Source organism: Microcaecilia unicolor, chromosome 7 (assembly GCF_901765095.1).
Source record: "Microcaecilia unicolor chromosome 7, aMicUni1.1, whole genome shotgun sequence".
NCBI lineage: Eukaryota > Metazoa > Chordata > Amphibia > Gymnophiona > Siphonopidae > Microcaecilia > Microcaecilia unicolor.
Window position 1 is genome coordinate 107,633,095 of NC_044037.1, and position 16,290 is coordinate 107,649,384.

Genomic DNA, 16,290 nt, shown 5'->3' on the forward strand with positions numbered 1-16,290 from the left:
GGGCTTGTTACGTCCTCTTCAGATGGCACAAAATGCCCTGGCAAGGATAGTAAATAGAACAGATAAATCTGACTATATCACTCCAGTCCTAATCAAATTGCACTGGTTACTGATTAAATGGCACTCAATTTAAGATTTTGACCTTAATTCATAAATGTCTAAATAATGAAGCTCAAATCACTTTGGCTACACTGTTAAGAATTTATTGTCCAACAAGGTCTCTCCGCTCAAATAACAAGTTATTGCTTGATGTACTATCTGTGAAACATATGGTTGAAGGATCACAAACTGAAAATGTTTTATGTAGAAGGAGTACAGTTGTGGAATCAGCTTCCAGACCAAATTCGTTTATTGAAGAACTATGGTCAGTTTCGAGAACATTCTTATTTCAACATGCCTTTGGTACTGAACTGGAAGTTTGAGGACTATAAATTACAATATCGGTTGCTTGTGATTGCTGTTTTGTTTTGATTAAAGAGCATATGTTAAACAGGTGTTTTGTTTTATTATGCTTGCCTTGGCTGTAAACTGCCTAGAATGTTTTGATAGTGTGGTATAGAAACTGTGTAATAAATAAACAAATACATAAATAAGAAGGGAAGCTTGGGCTGGGGGATGGAAGGAGAAGTAAAGGAAGGGAGGAAGGTACAGAGAAGGAGAAGAAGGTGATTATGGAATCATAAGGGAATTTAAAGAGGGAAGAAGGTGGTTCTGGGATCTTAAGGAAGGGGGATCTAACGAAAGGAGAGGTGTCTACGTCTGCTCTCCTATATATCCATACCTCTCTCCTTTTCAACTCGTTACCTGTCTCCATCTTCCCATCCTTTTTATTTCCTTTCCTCTCCTACCCTTTGTCCTTTTTCTGTGCCCATACCTACACACTCCATCCCATATCACCTCTGCTTTATAGCCCCCAATCTCTATTTACAACTCCCCCAGCCTCTTCCTTCACTATACCACATCCTCCATTATATCCCCCATCTCTCAGTCCCTCTTTCAAATAACCTCATTATTTGAGCAGCTGCTTATCAGATTGTGACCTCCTCTTCCACCAGAGGCCAACTGGTAATGAGAGCTGCGTGGTTCAAATCAGCAGTCAGAACCAGGGTAGGAAAGGATGACCTGATATGAGCTGCTGTCTTCCTCTTGCCACATGATTACAATCTCATGAATATGCATTGTGGATATCTTGAAAACCTGACAGGCTAGGGTTCCCTCAGGACAGGTTTGAGAATCACTGCCTTAATTGGATAAGTTAAAGCAGACAAAGATAAGTGTCGACTGCCTCTGGACTACCCACAAGGTAGCCATTTATTATTTGACAGGTTGGGGGGATATTCAATGGATATGAGTTTCATTTAACCAGTGGAAGCCTCTCCTACCCAGTTAAATGGTTTTGAATATCAGACCCAACATCACAGATTAAGACCATGGAGAGAGGTTTCTTAAAACCAAGAGGGAGACCTTAACTGGGTCTTTGAGAAGAACAAGTGACTCAGTGGACTGGGCTTATTCCAAGGCTCTGGTCTCCCACCATTCTTTGTTTGTAGGAAAGGTCACAACATTTGTGTTTCCCTGTGGAATTGTAGTAAAAGACTAGAGGAGTGAACCATGGCAGTATGTTCCAGTTCCCTGCCCCTACCTCCAAGTGCTCTCTCTCCTTGCATGCTATGAAGCAATTAAGGCAACGCCCTTTTTAGTTCCTGATCTTGAATTTGAGAATTCCCCTACACTAACAACTATTCTTTTAATTGAATTAACAAAGGCAGCCCAAACTCAAATCCTAGAAACTACCCCCTAGGAGCAAGAATGTCAAATAAAGAGAGATACCTGATCCTTCAGGCAGGTTGTCTTATATAAAGGTAGGAGATCACCTGCTGAGGATATCCTGAGGGTGAAACCAGAGGACAGAAAACAGAACAGAGCTAAGAAGCAAGGTGAGTGAGATGTAGTGGCCATGAAGGAATTAAAAATGTGAGGGAGGGTAGACAAGCAGAGTACTAATGTCATAAAGTTCCCTTTTCCACCTCTAAAATTCTCTTGTGTTTATTAGTGATTCTGCCTTCTTTTGATGCCAATATGTGTGCAGTTGTTCTGAGACTCCCAAACTCACACCTGTTCAGTTTATGAATTATCAGTACCTTACTGCAGATTACAAAGCAGGGTTACAAGGTCAAATGAAGGGCCCCATAATGACAATTTTGTAAAAAAAATAAATAAATAAAAACCCAGACGGGGAGGTAGCTGCCCATCTCAGAAAATCTTGGAGTGGCTACAAGTGGGTCCCTTCTTCCTGGGCTGCTCAGGTAGAATTTATGCTACAGATACAAAACCCAAGGTCTGTTGTTTCTGTTGCTAAACTTCATCAATAAGCTGACCTCATTAGACAATGGTGGTCCATGGGGAAAGAGTTACAGAAAGAACACAGCCCTAGTTTCCTGATTTAGTGCCTCTCTGCATCAGAAAGACACTTTTAGGAGGTACAGGCAGTAGTGATGTGCAACTTTGTACCGTTTCATTTTGTTTTGTAATAACTCATGCTGTATCATCTAGCACATACTAAATAGTAAGCATGCACTATTATTAGTTAACATGCGTTAATAATACACAACAATGCTCTCTACCACAAAATGAGAAAACAAAAAACAAGGCAAAACAGAATTAAAAAAAATGAAGTAAAATGTAAATTTTCTGCTTGCACACTCCTTCTTTACTCCTTGGATAGTCAGACCAACTAGAAACTCGTTTAGCAGGTATGGTGGAAGGATGACCACTATGGGCGTGAAGGGATTGGCCAGTTATTCTGCCCCCCCCCCCCCCCCACCAAAAAAAAAATGTTCACTTGCCATCCTTTTTCTGCCCCCCTCCAAAAAAATGTTCACTTGCCATCTTTTTTTCTCCCCTCCTTCAGCAGTGGGATTTGAACCAGCCACCTCTGGCTGGCAAGATTAGTGCTCTAACCACTTCTCCAATCTATTAATAATACTCTGCGTACTCTGAGTCCTTGTGGCTCACATGGACATAATTGCTACATTGTCCATAGTGTACAGAGAGCAAGTGGCTAGTTCTGCCTCCTGGGCTGGCCACCCTATACCAGAGCTGGGAAGTTAGGGTGATTAAAAAGGGAGGATTCAGGAGAGAAAGAAGTACTAGAAAAACAGAGGGGTGAAGCAGGAGAAGACTGAGTTGGGGCAGATGGTTGAGATTCAGGCATGGTGGAAGAGAGGAGAGCAACAGGAAGAAGGAGAGGGGAAGACAGAGGAGGGAAGAGAGGGAGGCATGGGGAAAGAGTGATGGGGAGGGGAGGAGAGAAGAGAAATATGAGAGAACAAGGGATTGATAGTAAGGCAAAAGAAAGAGAAGCAGAAAATGGGGAAAACAAGATGAGAGTGAGAATGGTGAAAATGAAGGAGAGGGAAGGATAAAGGGTATGGGGGAAAGGATGAGGAGGAAATGGCAAGAGGAAGGTGGAAGGAAGAGATGAAAAGGCATTTCATGGAACAGTGAAAAAGCACAAACTAAGAGGATCTTTTACACGTTTTTGGTGTGCACTAAAACTGTGGGTGCGCTAAACGTTAGAGACACCAATGCATTCCTATAGGCGTCTCTAACGTTTAGCGCGCCCACAATTTTAGAGTGCACTAAAAATGTGAGCGCGCCTTAGTAAAAGATGCCCTCAGAGATTGAACAGAAGCTCAGAAACAGGGAGCAAGTAACTGGGTGCAGAGATATGCGTAGAGATGTGCTAGATGGGCTGACATTAATGACTGGAAGGCCACCAACAGACTGGCCTTGAATTGTGGGGGGAGGGGAAACAACAGAAGCATTGGTAATCTCTCATTCTCCAGTTCTGGATTCTCCTCCTGTATTTAAATTGATAGATTTGTTGCTCCTTTGTTATCAGTGATTTAAAAAAAAATTAGGTGTGATTTTAGAATCCATGTTTTCTATTTCCTCCTAGGCATTTTATGAGCCACCATTCACCCTGATCACTTCAGAACTGTTTTACAAGCTCTTATCTTGATGTCATTTGATGGCTATAATGCTCTGTTTCTTGGTCTTTCACAATCCTTCCTGTCTTACAACAGATTCGGAACACTGCTGCTGGCATTCTCAGTGTCCTCAGTTACTACTGATCACATCACTCCCCTGTCACACCATCTTCATTGTGCCTCTTGTTTATATAGCTAACCCTTTTACAGCTCCTCAGACCTGGTGGTAAATTTCTTGCATTGTACTCACCTTAAATTCTTCTGTGGACTTCTCTGCATTGGGGCGGAATAGCTAATAACCTCATTTCCATTTATTTTCAAATACTGTGTGCTGATGTGTATCACATGGGCGGGGCTGGTGGTTGGAAGGCAGGGATAGTGCTGGGCAGACTTATACAGTCTGTGCCCTGAAGAGCACAGGTACAAATCAAAGTAGGGTATACACAAAAAATAGCACATATGAGTTATCTTGTTGGGCAGACTAGATGGACCGTGCAGGTCTTTTTCTGCCGTCATCTACTATGTTACCATTCAGCTTATTTTCAAAAGTGATAGCCGGCCAACTTCCGACACAAATCGGGAGATGGCCAGCCATCTTCTAAAAGTGGCCAAATTGGTATAATCGAAAGCCAATTTTTGGCCGCATTTAACTGAACTCCGTCGCGGAGCCGGCCAAAATTGACGAGGCCATGTCGGAGGCGTGGTGAAGGCGGGACTGGGGCATGGTTATGGGCTGGACAGAAATGGCCGGCTTTCGTCAATAATTGAAAAAAATTAGCCGTGTTTAGCGAACATTTAGGTCACTTTCTTTGGACCTTTTTTTTTCACGACCATGTCCCAAAAAAGTGCCCTAAATGACCAGATGACCACCGGAGGGAATCGGGGATCACCTGCCCATACTCCCCCTGTGGTCACCAATCCCCTCTCATACTAAAAATATAAAAACATAAACCTTTTTTGCCAGCCTGTATGCCAGCCTCAAATGTCATACCCACCTCCATGAGAGCAGAATGTGTTGTATGGGCTTTTGGTGGGGGTTTGGGGGGGGGGGGGGTCAGCTCCCAAAGTAAAGGAGCTATGCACGTGGGAGCTTTCTGAAGGCCACTGCAGTGACCCCTAGGGTAGCCAGTTGCTGTCCTGGCATGTCAGGGGGGCCATTGCACTGAAAATACTAGCTCCTCCCACGGCCAAATGCCTTGAATTTGGCCTGCTTTGAGATGGCCGACATAACTTTCCATTATCGCTAAAAAACAAAGCCGGCCATCTCAAACCCCGGCCAAATCCAATGCATTTGGCTGGCCGGAACCGTATTATCAAAACAAAAGATGGCCGGCCATCTTTTTCGAAAATACGGGTCTGGCCAGCTGTTTGCGGCGCAGCCAAAATACATCGCCGGCCATGTATTTCGCCGGCGCAGTTCGATTATTTCCCTCCATGTTACATGAATTAACTTTTCTTACTGAGCCTCTCTCTGCATTACGTGTCCAGTAACATGGGTGCAGACCTCTCGCTAACTACATGGTTCTGCCCGCAAAAGCTTTCTACTTTGGCCCCTCTATTACTTTGGAAATAATAATAATAAAATAAAACTAAGGGGTTAATATTCAAAGCAATTTAACAGGCCAGAAATGGCTCTTGGTTGGTTACATCATCTATTTGGGGCTAACCAGTCATTTTCAGTGGCATTGAACTGGTTAGCACCAAACTGAAAACCGGCTATTTTGGGGGTGTTCTGGAGGAAGAGTCAGCACTTGGCTGGTTAAGTGCCGATATTCAGCACTTAAAATTAGCCAGGTTTACCACATAAATAGGACACAAAAAAGTCAGTCCTATCTTTATGCGGTAACCCATAACTGGTTAAGTGCTGAATATTGCACTTAACTGGCTATGTGTTAGTCCAGCATTAAATTTCCAAGTGTAATGCCAGCAGCAGTTTGCAAAACGTTGATCACCGCCAGCTGAATATTGGGTCCTAAGTGTAATAATATATCTAGCCATTAGATGTCACTGTCAACATTTCAGTTTTCATAGTAGAATTTACAACAAAGAAATGAAATACACATTTGAATCACTAAGAGCCAGCCCAATAGTAATAGGGATGTGGCAGCAGGGATGGGGGAGGGGAGGGGGAGGGTAGAAGGCTATGTGGTGGGGAAAGCATACAACACATGCACTGTGTACTTACCTCAAATCTTTCTATGTGTATGTGTGTCTGAGCATTTTGTGTGTGTTTGTGGGTGAGATAAGACAGAAGATGGAGACATGGGAGAGGGATGGGGAAGAGAGGTAAGAAAGAGAGTACCCTAGACTGGTGAAGGGGGAGAAGAATTTAGACAATAATAGAAGATGAGGGAAATGAGGAATGGAGATAGGTCAGCCTTAAACAGGGGTGACAATGGCAGCCGCATGAGGCCCTGCACTTAACTGAGTCAGCTTTGCAAGTAGCAGCTGACCAAAACTTAAAGCTTCTTTTCCCTTTTCATCTCCATCTCTCTTTCCCTCAGTCCTTCTATCTCCCTCTCCCTTCCCCTCAGCACTGATGCTCTATACTCATTCCTTAGAATTGCCAGTCAGCCCTTACATAGTAACATAGTAAATAACGGCAGATAAAGACCAGTATGGTCCATCCAGTCTACCCAACAAGATAAACTCATTTAACATGGTATGTGATACTTTATATGTATACCCGAGTTTGATTTGTCCTTGCCATTCTCAGAGCACAGACCGTAGAAGTCTGCCCAGCACTCTTGTACTAAAAGTTATGAAGCTAACGTCGAAACCCCTTAAACTTTGCACTCAAGCCCTTCCATATCTATTCAGTTATGATCAGGATGTAGACCATAGAAGTCTGCCCAGCACTGGTTTCGCTTCCCAATTACCGGCATCGCCACCCAATCTCCGCTAAGATTCCATGGATCCATTCCTTCTAAACAGGATTCCTTTGTGTTTATCCCACGCATGTTTGAATTCCATTACCGTTTTCATCTCCACCACCTCCCAAGGGAGGGCATTCCCATTTATCCACCACCCTCTCCGTGAAAAAATACTTACACCTCCTCCCTCTCACTCCTTGCCCTTTAGTTTCATACATCTCAAAGTGATAGCGCCTTTTTATTGCCTTTTGGCTTCATCTTGTCACACCCTGGTGGTACTGAGTTCCTCTGGGAGGAATAAATAAATCCCTGCCACCTCATTTGAAATCTTAAGTCCCAGATGGCTGAGTTGCCAACTTTTTAAAATAATTGGGGGTACTACACACAATACAAATGAATGCTCTCTCATCAGAGTAAATGGGCTTGCAAAATATTGGGTGTGTGCAAGCACCCATAGCACCCACTGAGATGGCATCTATGCCAGGCAGGGGGAGGGGCACCAAACTGGTCCATACAGGGTCCTGCAATTGCTAAGTGTGACAAAACAGTGGGTTTTACACCTGTAAAACTGTATTAATTATTCCTTGAAGTGTATTTCTCTAGTTTGGGCAGCAGGTGGTGCATGTTTATGCTTAAAGCTATTATAGAGAACTGACTATTCCTTCTTTAGTTAACACAGATAAGAGGCGACCTGCAGTGATGTGGCAAACTATTTTTAAAACTTGTTGTTCTGGGCTCTGATTGGCCCAGGAGCTCAAAATTTATTTAGGATGCACTGGCTTTTTCTCCAGTCTTAGCCAGAGAGAAAAGAGAGAAGGATCTCTTTGCGGAGATCCCATGAACAGTTATATTTGATAACCTGTGAGCAGCTATATGTCTTGATCTACCCAGGTAATATTTAGATAGTAAACAAATGTTTAGTTAGTTTTATAATTGATCCATATTTCAGTTACCTGTTATTGTTTTGCTGGTTGCACCTTTTCTGTTCATTATTCAAATTTGTTCATGACAATTAACATTTTTAGTTTATTGCCTCTGCTTGTCTGGACTGGCTAAGAATCCTGGTGGTTTGTGTATTGGGTCTGTGAGTGCTTTCTAGGAACTGTGGAACCACTTGGAATGTGGCCCCAGCAACCTAGGAATCACTGGGGATAATTTGAGAGTGAAAGACTCGCCCAGAGGCAGTTGGGACCCAGTCAGTGGGAGGAGGATACTAGTTTACAGCACAAGCGGCAGGTGCAGGTGGACCTGAGCTGTGCTGGGGATAAACCTTCTAAGTGGCCGTGGGGTAACCCCAGGTGGATGGCTAGGCATTTCGTGACACTAAGGCTAGCTGTGAATGGAGGAGAGAGTGTGTAAGAATTAAGGGAATAGGAATGGAGAAAGAATATGCTTGACAAGGAGAGATAAAAAAAGAATTAAAAAAAAAAAACAGGAGAAAAGGATAAAAAAAATTAAAATATTCACTCTGAGGGAAAGAGATAAAGAAAGAGCACTTACAAAGAATAAAAAAGATGGGAAACCAGAAAGAATAAGGAGGCAGAGATGGATGTGAAGACAAATAATAAGCAGAGATTAGAGGATCAAAATCAAACTAAAGACACTGAGGCTGGAAAATTGGTTATTTGAGTTTTGGTAAGAATTTCCTGTCATTTTTTCTCCCTAAGCTAGGTATCTAGCCTAAGGAAAGAGGCGCCTAGGAATAGGTACACAACTTTTATCTTTTTCATTTATTCATGTTGTCAGGGTCTACATAAGGTTTTTTTTTTTTTTTTTTGAAGGATTGGAAAGGGGTGTGTACGTCTGGAGGTGCAGGAGAGGTCTGCTTAGCATGGCATTGTGCTATGCCACACAGAGAAAATCTCCCTCTTAAAAATGGTTTCCCTTGAGCAGTTCTGTCTTCTTGCCAGCTTTACCGTCTCCCAGTATTCCCTGGTCCTCAACTTCCAATCTCATTTCTTGCCTTCACTATCTTCCAATATTAACCTCTCCTCTGCCTGCTTTCTGATGAATCTCTCTTCCTTCCCTCTGAGCAATGAAGAATTGTTTCTGTGCCCCTTTCAGTCTTTCCCCCTCCTTTACCTCTGCAATAGGAAGAAGAGCAGGAAAAGGACTTTACAGACCTACACTGGGACTTTTGGAAAGACACGATAAGAGGCGGGAGGGAGCTCGGACAACCCAAGAGATGAGCTATCTGCCATTCCTGGTTTTATGAGGTCTACCTCTGAAGTTCCTTTAAACTCTTTTTTTGTGTGTGTGTGTGTGCAGTTTTGTTACAGAAAACTTCACCAGTGAAAAACTCAATTAATACAATCAAAGAAGGTCCAACACAACAGCCAAGAGACATCACAATTGGAATCTTTCTGGTAAGATCAAGACCAGGAGCTCATTGTGGGTGGATATTAGGAAGAAAGAAAGATTGGAAAAGAATTAATGGTCCTTTTACTAAGGGGTGCATTAATGATTAGTATGTACGAAATGATAAGATGCTCATTATATTCCTATGGGTGTCTTATCATTTTATTTATTTAGATTTTGCTCACACCTTTTTCAGTAGTAGCTCAAGCACACACCCACCCCACCCCCTTTCACCCCACCCCGCCCCCTGTCACACCCTCGCTCTGCCCCCTGTCACATTCTCCCCTCCCCCCTGACACATACCCCGTCGCCCCCCCTCCCTGTCACCCCCTCCCCTTACCTTACTAATGCCCTGGTGGTCTAGTGACTTCTTCGGGGCAGAAAAGAGCCCCCTCTTTCCTGCCCAGAGCGCTGCCCTGCATGCATCCTTCCTGTTGCTGATCCTCGGCGCCAATTCAAAATGGCCACCAAGAGTTGAAGTCTCGCAAGGTCACTTCAATTTTGAATCGGCGCCGAGGATCAGCAACAGGAAGGATGCATGCAGGGCAGCGCTCCGGGCAGGAAAGAGGGGGCTCTTTCCTGTCCCGAAGGCGGAAGAGGTCACTAGACCACCAGGGCACTAGTAAGCAGGGGCGTTGTCAGACACCCAATTTTGGGTGGGCCTGGGCTCAAGATGGGTGGGCAAAACTCCACCCTGTCCCACAAGTGATTTGGTTTCTCCCTCTCTCGTCTGCATGCCATATGGTCTCTCAAACATCTCCCCTCCCCCACATTCCTTTTAAGCCTTCCCTCTGATGCAACTTCCTGTTTCCGCATAGGCAGGAATACATCAAAGAGAAGGCTGTGGAGCCAGTGCGAGCAGTATGTATCAGTTGCTGCTCAAAGCAGGTGAAGATCTGCTATTTACAAGGTATGCAGGAGGGGCAGTTATTGGAAGTTTGCGGTTGGTGGGGCTTGGGAATCCCTGCCAGCCACATCATAGGTGTGCTGCTACTGGGTGGGCCTGGGCCCACCCTTGGCTATGCCACTGCTAGTAAGTAAGGGGAGGGGAGGCTAGCAATCTGCCTGTTTGTCTGGATCTCTGGACAAATGGGAAAGCTGGCGGGCAGGCCATCCTACGGCCCACCAGCCTCTGCTTTTATAGGTGTGGCTGCCTGCTCTCTGCTAGTCCTTCCCCCTCTAGAACAGGAAATTTATGTCAGAGGCAGGGTTGCCAGATTTAAATAATTTTTCCCACCCCAAACCAGTTTTAAACCTGCCCAAAACCGACCACCCCGCCCCCTGACGTTCACAGCTCTACCCCACGTTCACAGCTCCACCCCCTTTGTCACCAGCTCCACCCCCTACGTCATTAACCACGCCCCCGCACCACGAAAACCGCAGCCGAAGAACAAAATGAAACCCGCCCAACCAAACGCGAAGCCGCCCAAAAAACCACGACCCACAGCGGTCGAAAATTTCCCGCAGCAGGTCGCGGAAAGCCGCCCAATTGGGTGGGAAAACCGCCCATCTGGCAACCTTGGTCAGAGGGAGTGTGACCAGCAGAGCCCACAGCCCTGCCTATGAAAGCAGAGGCTCCCTCCCTCCTGTTGCCATTTCTGCCTGCTAATTATAGAACAAAGCTGTGTGGGACTGTGGGTCTCTGCATGCTGCAGCTACCACTTCTAGCTGACCCTGCCTCCTCTGCTATAACTTCCTCTTTCAAAGGAGGTCGGCCGGCAGAAGAGGAGGCAGCAGCTGCAGCATGCAGAGAGTCACGGTCCCGCGCAGCTTTGATTTATAATTAGTACTGTAGGAACGGCAGAGGTGGAAACAGGAGACAGGGAAGGAAAACCTCTACAGCCTAAGGCAAGAAGTGGGATGGGTGGGGGGGAAGAGAGGGGCAATATTAGGAAAGCAGCACAAGTGGAAAGTCGGGCAGGGGAGGCTTATCCTCCACAAGCCTCTTATACCGGGCGCCTATGCATGGGAGAAGGGAAAGGGAACGCTATATACTGCCTTTATGTGGCTTTTGCAACTACAAAGTGGTTTACATAGTATATACAGGCACTTATTTGTACCTGGGGCAATGGAGGGTTAATATCAGCACCTAACTGGACAAGTGCCGACTCCACCCCCAGAATGCCCCCAAAATAGCCAGTTTTAAGTTCAGCACTAACTGGTTATTTTTAGCACACTAACCGGTTAAGTGCTGCGGAATATGAGTGGTTATCCCCAAACAAGAAGTGATTTAACTGGCCAGGAGCCATTTCTGACAGGTTATCACTTTGAATTTCTTTCTTTTAATTAATTAATTTTCAAAATTACTACCAAGGTAACTCTTGGTTGTGATCAAGTCTTTCTCAAAAGTAGATGTTTTAGATTCAAATTGATTCACAAAATTTTCATACCAGGTAGCTCGGGATTGAAGAGCTTCTCTATCTCACTGAAACTGATCCAAACACAAAAGCAAGGAGTCCTCCATTTGAATTTTGACCCCATAACTGCCAATTATTGGTGTCAATTACATACATAAGCGCTACTATTCAATACGATGAATGTACTAGTGGCACCAAAATTTAGGTGTCAACTTACAGAATTGCCTTTTTTTAAATTTGTCTCCCACTATAATCAGTATCAGAGTATATGAGCCTTCTACAATACCTTGGTCTATGTTAATAGATATAGAGGGGCAGTTTCAATATGACGTCTAAATCCAATTTTGGACATTTTGTGGAAAATGTCCAAAAATTCAGTAGCGAACATGGCCATTTTCAAACCAGAAAATCGCCGTTTGCTAGATGTTGCTGTGCTCAATGCGTCTATCTTTCTGGACCATTTTCGAAAAAAAAAAAATCATCCAATGGAAAAACACACAAAAACAAGCCATTGGGATATATAAGGGACATCCTAGCAGATCAGTGGGGTACCTTAGGGGGAACTGCAGTGAACGTCACATAAAAGGTCCCAGGTACTCTTCTCACTATTACCTCCTTACATTGTATGGTGAGCCCTCCAAAACCAACCCAAAACCTACTGTACCCAACTGTACACCACTACAATAGCCAGGTGTCACCTATATGTGGGTACAGTAGGTTTTGGGTAGGATTTTGAGGGCTCATACTTTGTACCACAAGTGGAACAATTAGAGTGGGATATGGGCCTGGGTTCCCTTCTGTACAGTGCACTGCACTAGTGACCACTAAGCTACATCTCCCGCTTTTTGGATGTTTTTCTATTTCAAAAATGAGCCTAGTAGAAATGTACGCTGAACTAATTCCCCGCATATTTTCTGTGTTTGCCTTGATGTCGATTGCAGTGAAGTTGGCTTTATTTTTACATAGCTGTGATACTGGTTTGTGTATTCAGGGGCCCTTTTAGAAAGGCACAGGAGGGCCTACACGCATACAGCATGCCTAGTAGAAATGTACGCTGAACTAATTCCCCGCATATTTTCTGTGTTTGCCTTGATGTCGATTGCAGTGAAGTTGGCTTTATTTTTACATAGCTGTGATACTGGTTTGTGTATTCAGGGGCCCTTTTAGAAAGGCACAGGAGAGCCTACACGCATACAGCATGCACCAAATTGGTACTACCGCCCGGCTGGCGCATGAGCCGGGCGGTAATTCCAAATTTGGTGTGCACCAAATTCTGCAGTAGAAAATAATTTTCTATTTTCTACCGTGGGTCGCTTTCCCGGTGGTAAACAGCAGTTGATGCTCACTGCATGATTACTATGTGGGTAGTGCGTGAGACCTTACCACTAGGTCGATGGGTGGTGGTAAGGTCTCAGGCTGAAAATGGACTTGCGTTGGTTTCAATTTTAGCGCGCATCCATTTTCCGGCCTCTTTAGAAAAGGCCTTTTTTCCTAGACACAGTAAAAAAAATGGCCCAGCAAGTGCCCAAAAGATGTGTTCACACTACCACAGACCACTCTTTACCATGGCTTAGTAAAAGGACCCCTTAGTAAATAAAAAGTTATCTTTAAAAATATATATATCAAAGATGGAGATTACTACAAAAGCAAAAAAAAAGCAAATATGTTAGAAGTACAGCAGCAAAATGCAACATCCAATTTGCTTGAGAAACACAAGGAATAAATTATACTATGTTTTCGGATTGCAATCTTACTATGCTTTACACATAGATCTCTGTTTTTTGTTTGTATGTTTTTTTTTTAAGGATTGTCAAGATGTGGCTCCAGCTGACCTGTTCCATCATTCTTATGGTTGTAATCAACACCAAGGGAGGAACCGCACAAACTGCTAGCACAGCAACTACAGTGCCGGTTGCAGCTACAACTCCCCCAGCTGCCATAAGTCCCATTATCGCAATCACAACACCCACCTCACATAATTCAGCTTCCATAAAGACTTCTCTTATGTTCCTTCTCACCAGTGTGCTTGTCCTTCTGTACTAAATAACCTTTTCACTCTGAATACACATGGATCATACAACCGAAATCATATCAGCAGCTTTTCTTATGTTGTCACATTTTCTAGCACAAGTTCAGAGATTTACCCTTTTCTTGGCTGAGGAAGCTAGCCAATTCTGAACATGAATGGCTTCTGGAATTTTGCTCTGATTTTTTTTATTAGTTTAGCACCAACTAGAAACACATCCGAATCAACACGAACGTACCTAAATCTGCACTACCCAAGCTGCAAAGGACTCAAATACAAATCAACTTACGCATCCAGTTTTTCCTACGTAACGCATTACCAAAAGCCTTGAAAACTACGAATGACCACCTAAACTTCCGGAAAACACTAAAAACTAACCTGTTTAAAAAGGAATACCCTACCGATCCAACATAAATGCCTGATCTCTGCAACACAACAAAACTAAAGAACGTAATGGACATAACACAACTCTTCCATTGTACGATTCCCTAGTGTGGCTGGGCCACATGAACTTTATCTTACCACAACATCACTTTGTATTTGTTCACACCGGAGCCTGCAAAGGCCTGTCCAGTACTATGTAAGCCACATTGAGCCTACAAATAGGTGGGAAAATGTGGGATATAAATGTAACAAATAAATAAATACAAATAAATTCTTCTATTCCCTGTGCATTCTGGAATATGAATGATCAGTAGATGACAGCAGGGCCCTTTTCCTAAGCCATGTAGGCACCTACGTGCCCCCAACATGCGTCAATTTTGAGTTACTGCTCGACTACTGCGTGGCCCTTGCGGTAATTCCATTTTTGACACGCGTCCGCTAGGCACACTGGAAAATATTTTTATTTTCTGGTGCACAGACGATAATCGGGCAGTAATCGTCATTCTACATGCATAGACCATTACCACCCGGTTACCGCGTGAGACCTTACCGCTAGGTCAATGTCTGGGGGTAAGGTCTCAGACCCAAAATCGACGCATGGCAAGTTTCATTTTGCCACGCGTCCATTTTTGGCAAAAATAAAAAAATGGCATTTTTTACAGGTGAGCTGAAAAATGATTCTGTGTGCACCCAAAACTCACATCTACACTGCCGCAGGTCACCTTTCAGCGCACCTTTGTAAAAGGGACCCTGAGTACCAAAGTATTTCAGTGAGGCTCTATCAGGTCTTCCGAATCTTTTCCTGGTGAGTCAGTCAGGCATTGAGGATAGCCACAGTGAATATGCATGAGGTCAATTTGTGTACCTTAGAAACTCAGCATATGTAAACTTGTCTCATGCATATTCATTGTGGATATCTTCAAAATGTGACATGGGATAACTGGCACAGGTTTTGGAAATCTTACAATACTTTTTGTGCTTCAGTGAGGTACTAATCAGGACTTTAAATATTTAGAGGCGGAGACATATTTCTTCAGATTATTGTACAATTTGTATGTAATCAGACTCTATGCACTGCTTTGTGTGTGTATGTGTTACTGTCGTATATGATCTTGCCTAGCTCCATGATAAAATACTATAAATTTGTAATTCTGAAAATGTCCATATTAAAATGACTACAATGAAATACTAAAATGTTTGGATGCAGTATAACTTTTCAACAGGACCTTTAGATGCCTTTTCATTAAAGTCAGTAAATGTTTGTTATACTCTTGTATTCATTGGGTGGGCTTCTGAAAATCCCACTTGTGCATAAATGAAATATATCTTGTACAGTGTATGGCAAGGAAGCACCCATTGCCATTCTGTCTCACTATTTAGACTGGAGAGCACAGGTTTATTTTGGTTTTGTTTTTTTTTGGGGGGGGGGGGGTTCAGTGAGGAATTTGACTCCTGCTTCTTTGGGCCTCCAACTCTATTGGAATTGGCAGTGGGATCCAGCACCATCAGCCAGGGCTGGTCCTAAGGTCTCTGGCACCCCCCTGCAGACTATGAGTTGGTGCCCGCGCGTCCCCCCCCCTCCGGCACCCGCGCGCCCCCGCCCCCCCCAGCATCTCCTTTCTCTCTTCTCCCACCCTGCCCCTGTCCAGCGATTCTCCTTCGCCCCCATCCCCCACCGCCCTTGGTGCTTTAAATCTTTAATTTACAGTGGTGGAAATAAGTATTTGATCCCTTGCTGATTTTGTAAGTTTGCCCACTGACAAAGACATGAGCAGCCCATAATTGAAGGGTAGGTTATTGGTAACAGTGAGAGATAGCACATCACAAATTAAATCCGGAAAATCACATTGTGGAAAGTATATGAATTTATTTGCATTCTGCAGAGGGAAATAAGTATTTAATCCCTCTGGCAAACAAGACCTAATACTTGGTGGCAAAACCCTTGTTGGCAAGCACAGCGGTCAGACGTCTTCTGTAGTTGATGATGAGGTTTGCACACATGTCAGGAGGAATTTTGGTCCACTCCTCTTTGCAGATCATCTCTAAATCATTAAGAGTTCTGGGCTGTCGCTTGGCAACTCGCAGCTTCAGCTCCCTCCATAAGTTTTCAATGGGATTAAGGTCTGGTGACTGGCTAGGCCACTCCATGACCCTAATGTGCTTCTTCCTGAGCCACTCCTTTGTTGCCTTGGCTGTATGTTTTGGGTCATTGTCGTGCTGGAAGACCCAGCCACGACCCATTTTTAAGGCCCTGGCGGAGGGAAGGAGGTTGTCACTCAGAATTGTATGGTACATGGCCC

General features: G+C 44.0%; 1 long non-coding RNA gene across 1 annotated transcript; it reads left to right on the forward strand.

Moving 5' to 3' along the window:
• Positions 1–1,852: 1,852 nt before the first annotated feature.
• Positions 1,853–13,858, forward strand: LOC115474600. Its single transcript, XR_003942877.1, has 4 exons — positions 1,853–1,937; positions 4,089–4,218; positions 9,134–9,231; positions 13,386–13,858. It is a non-coding gene; the product is annotated as an uncharacterized LOC115474600 (long non-coding RNA).
• Positions 13,859–16,290: the final 2,432 nt, after the last annotated feature.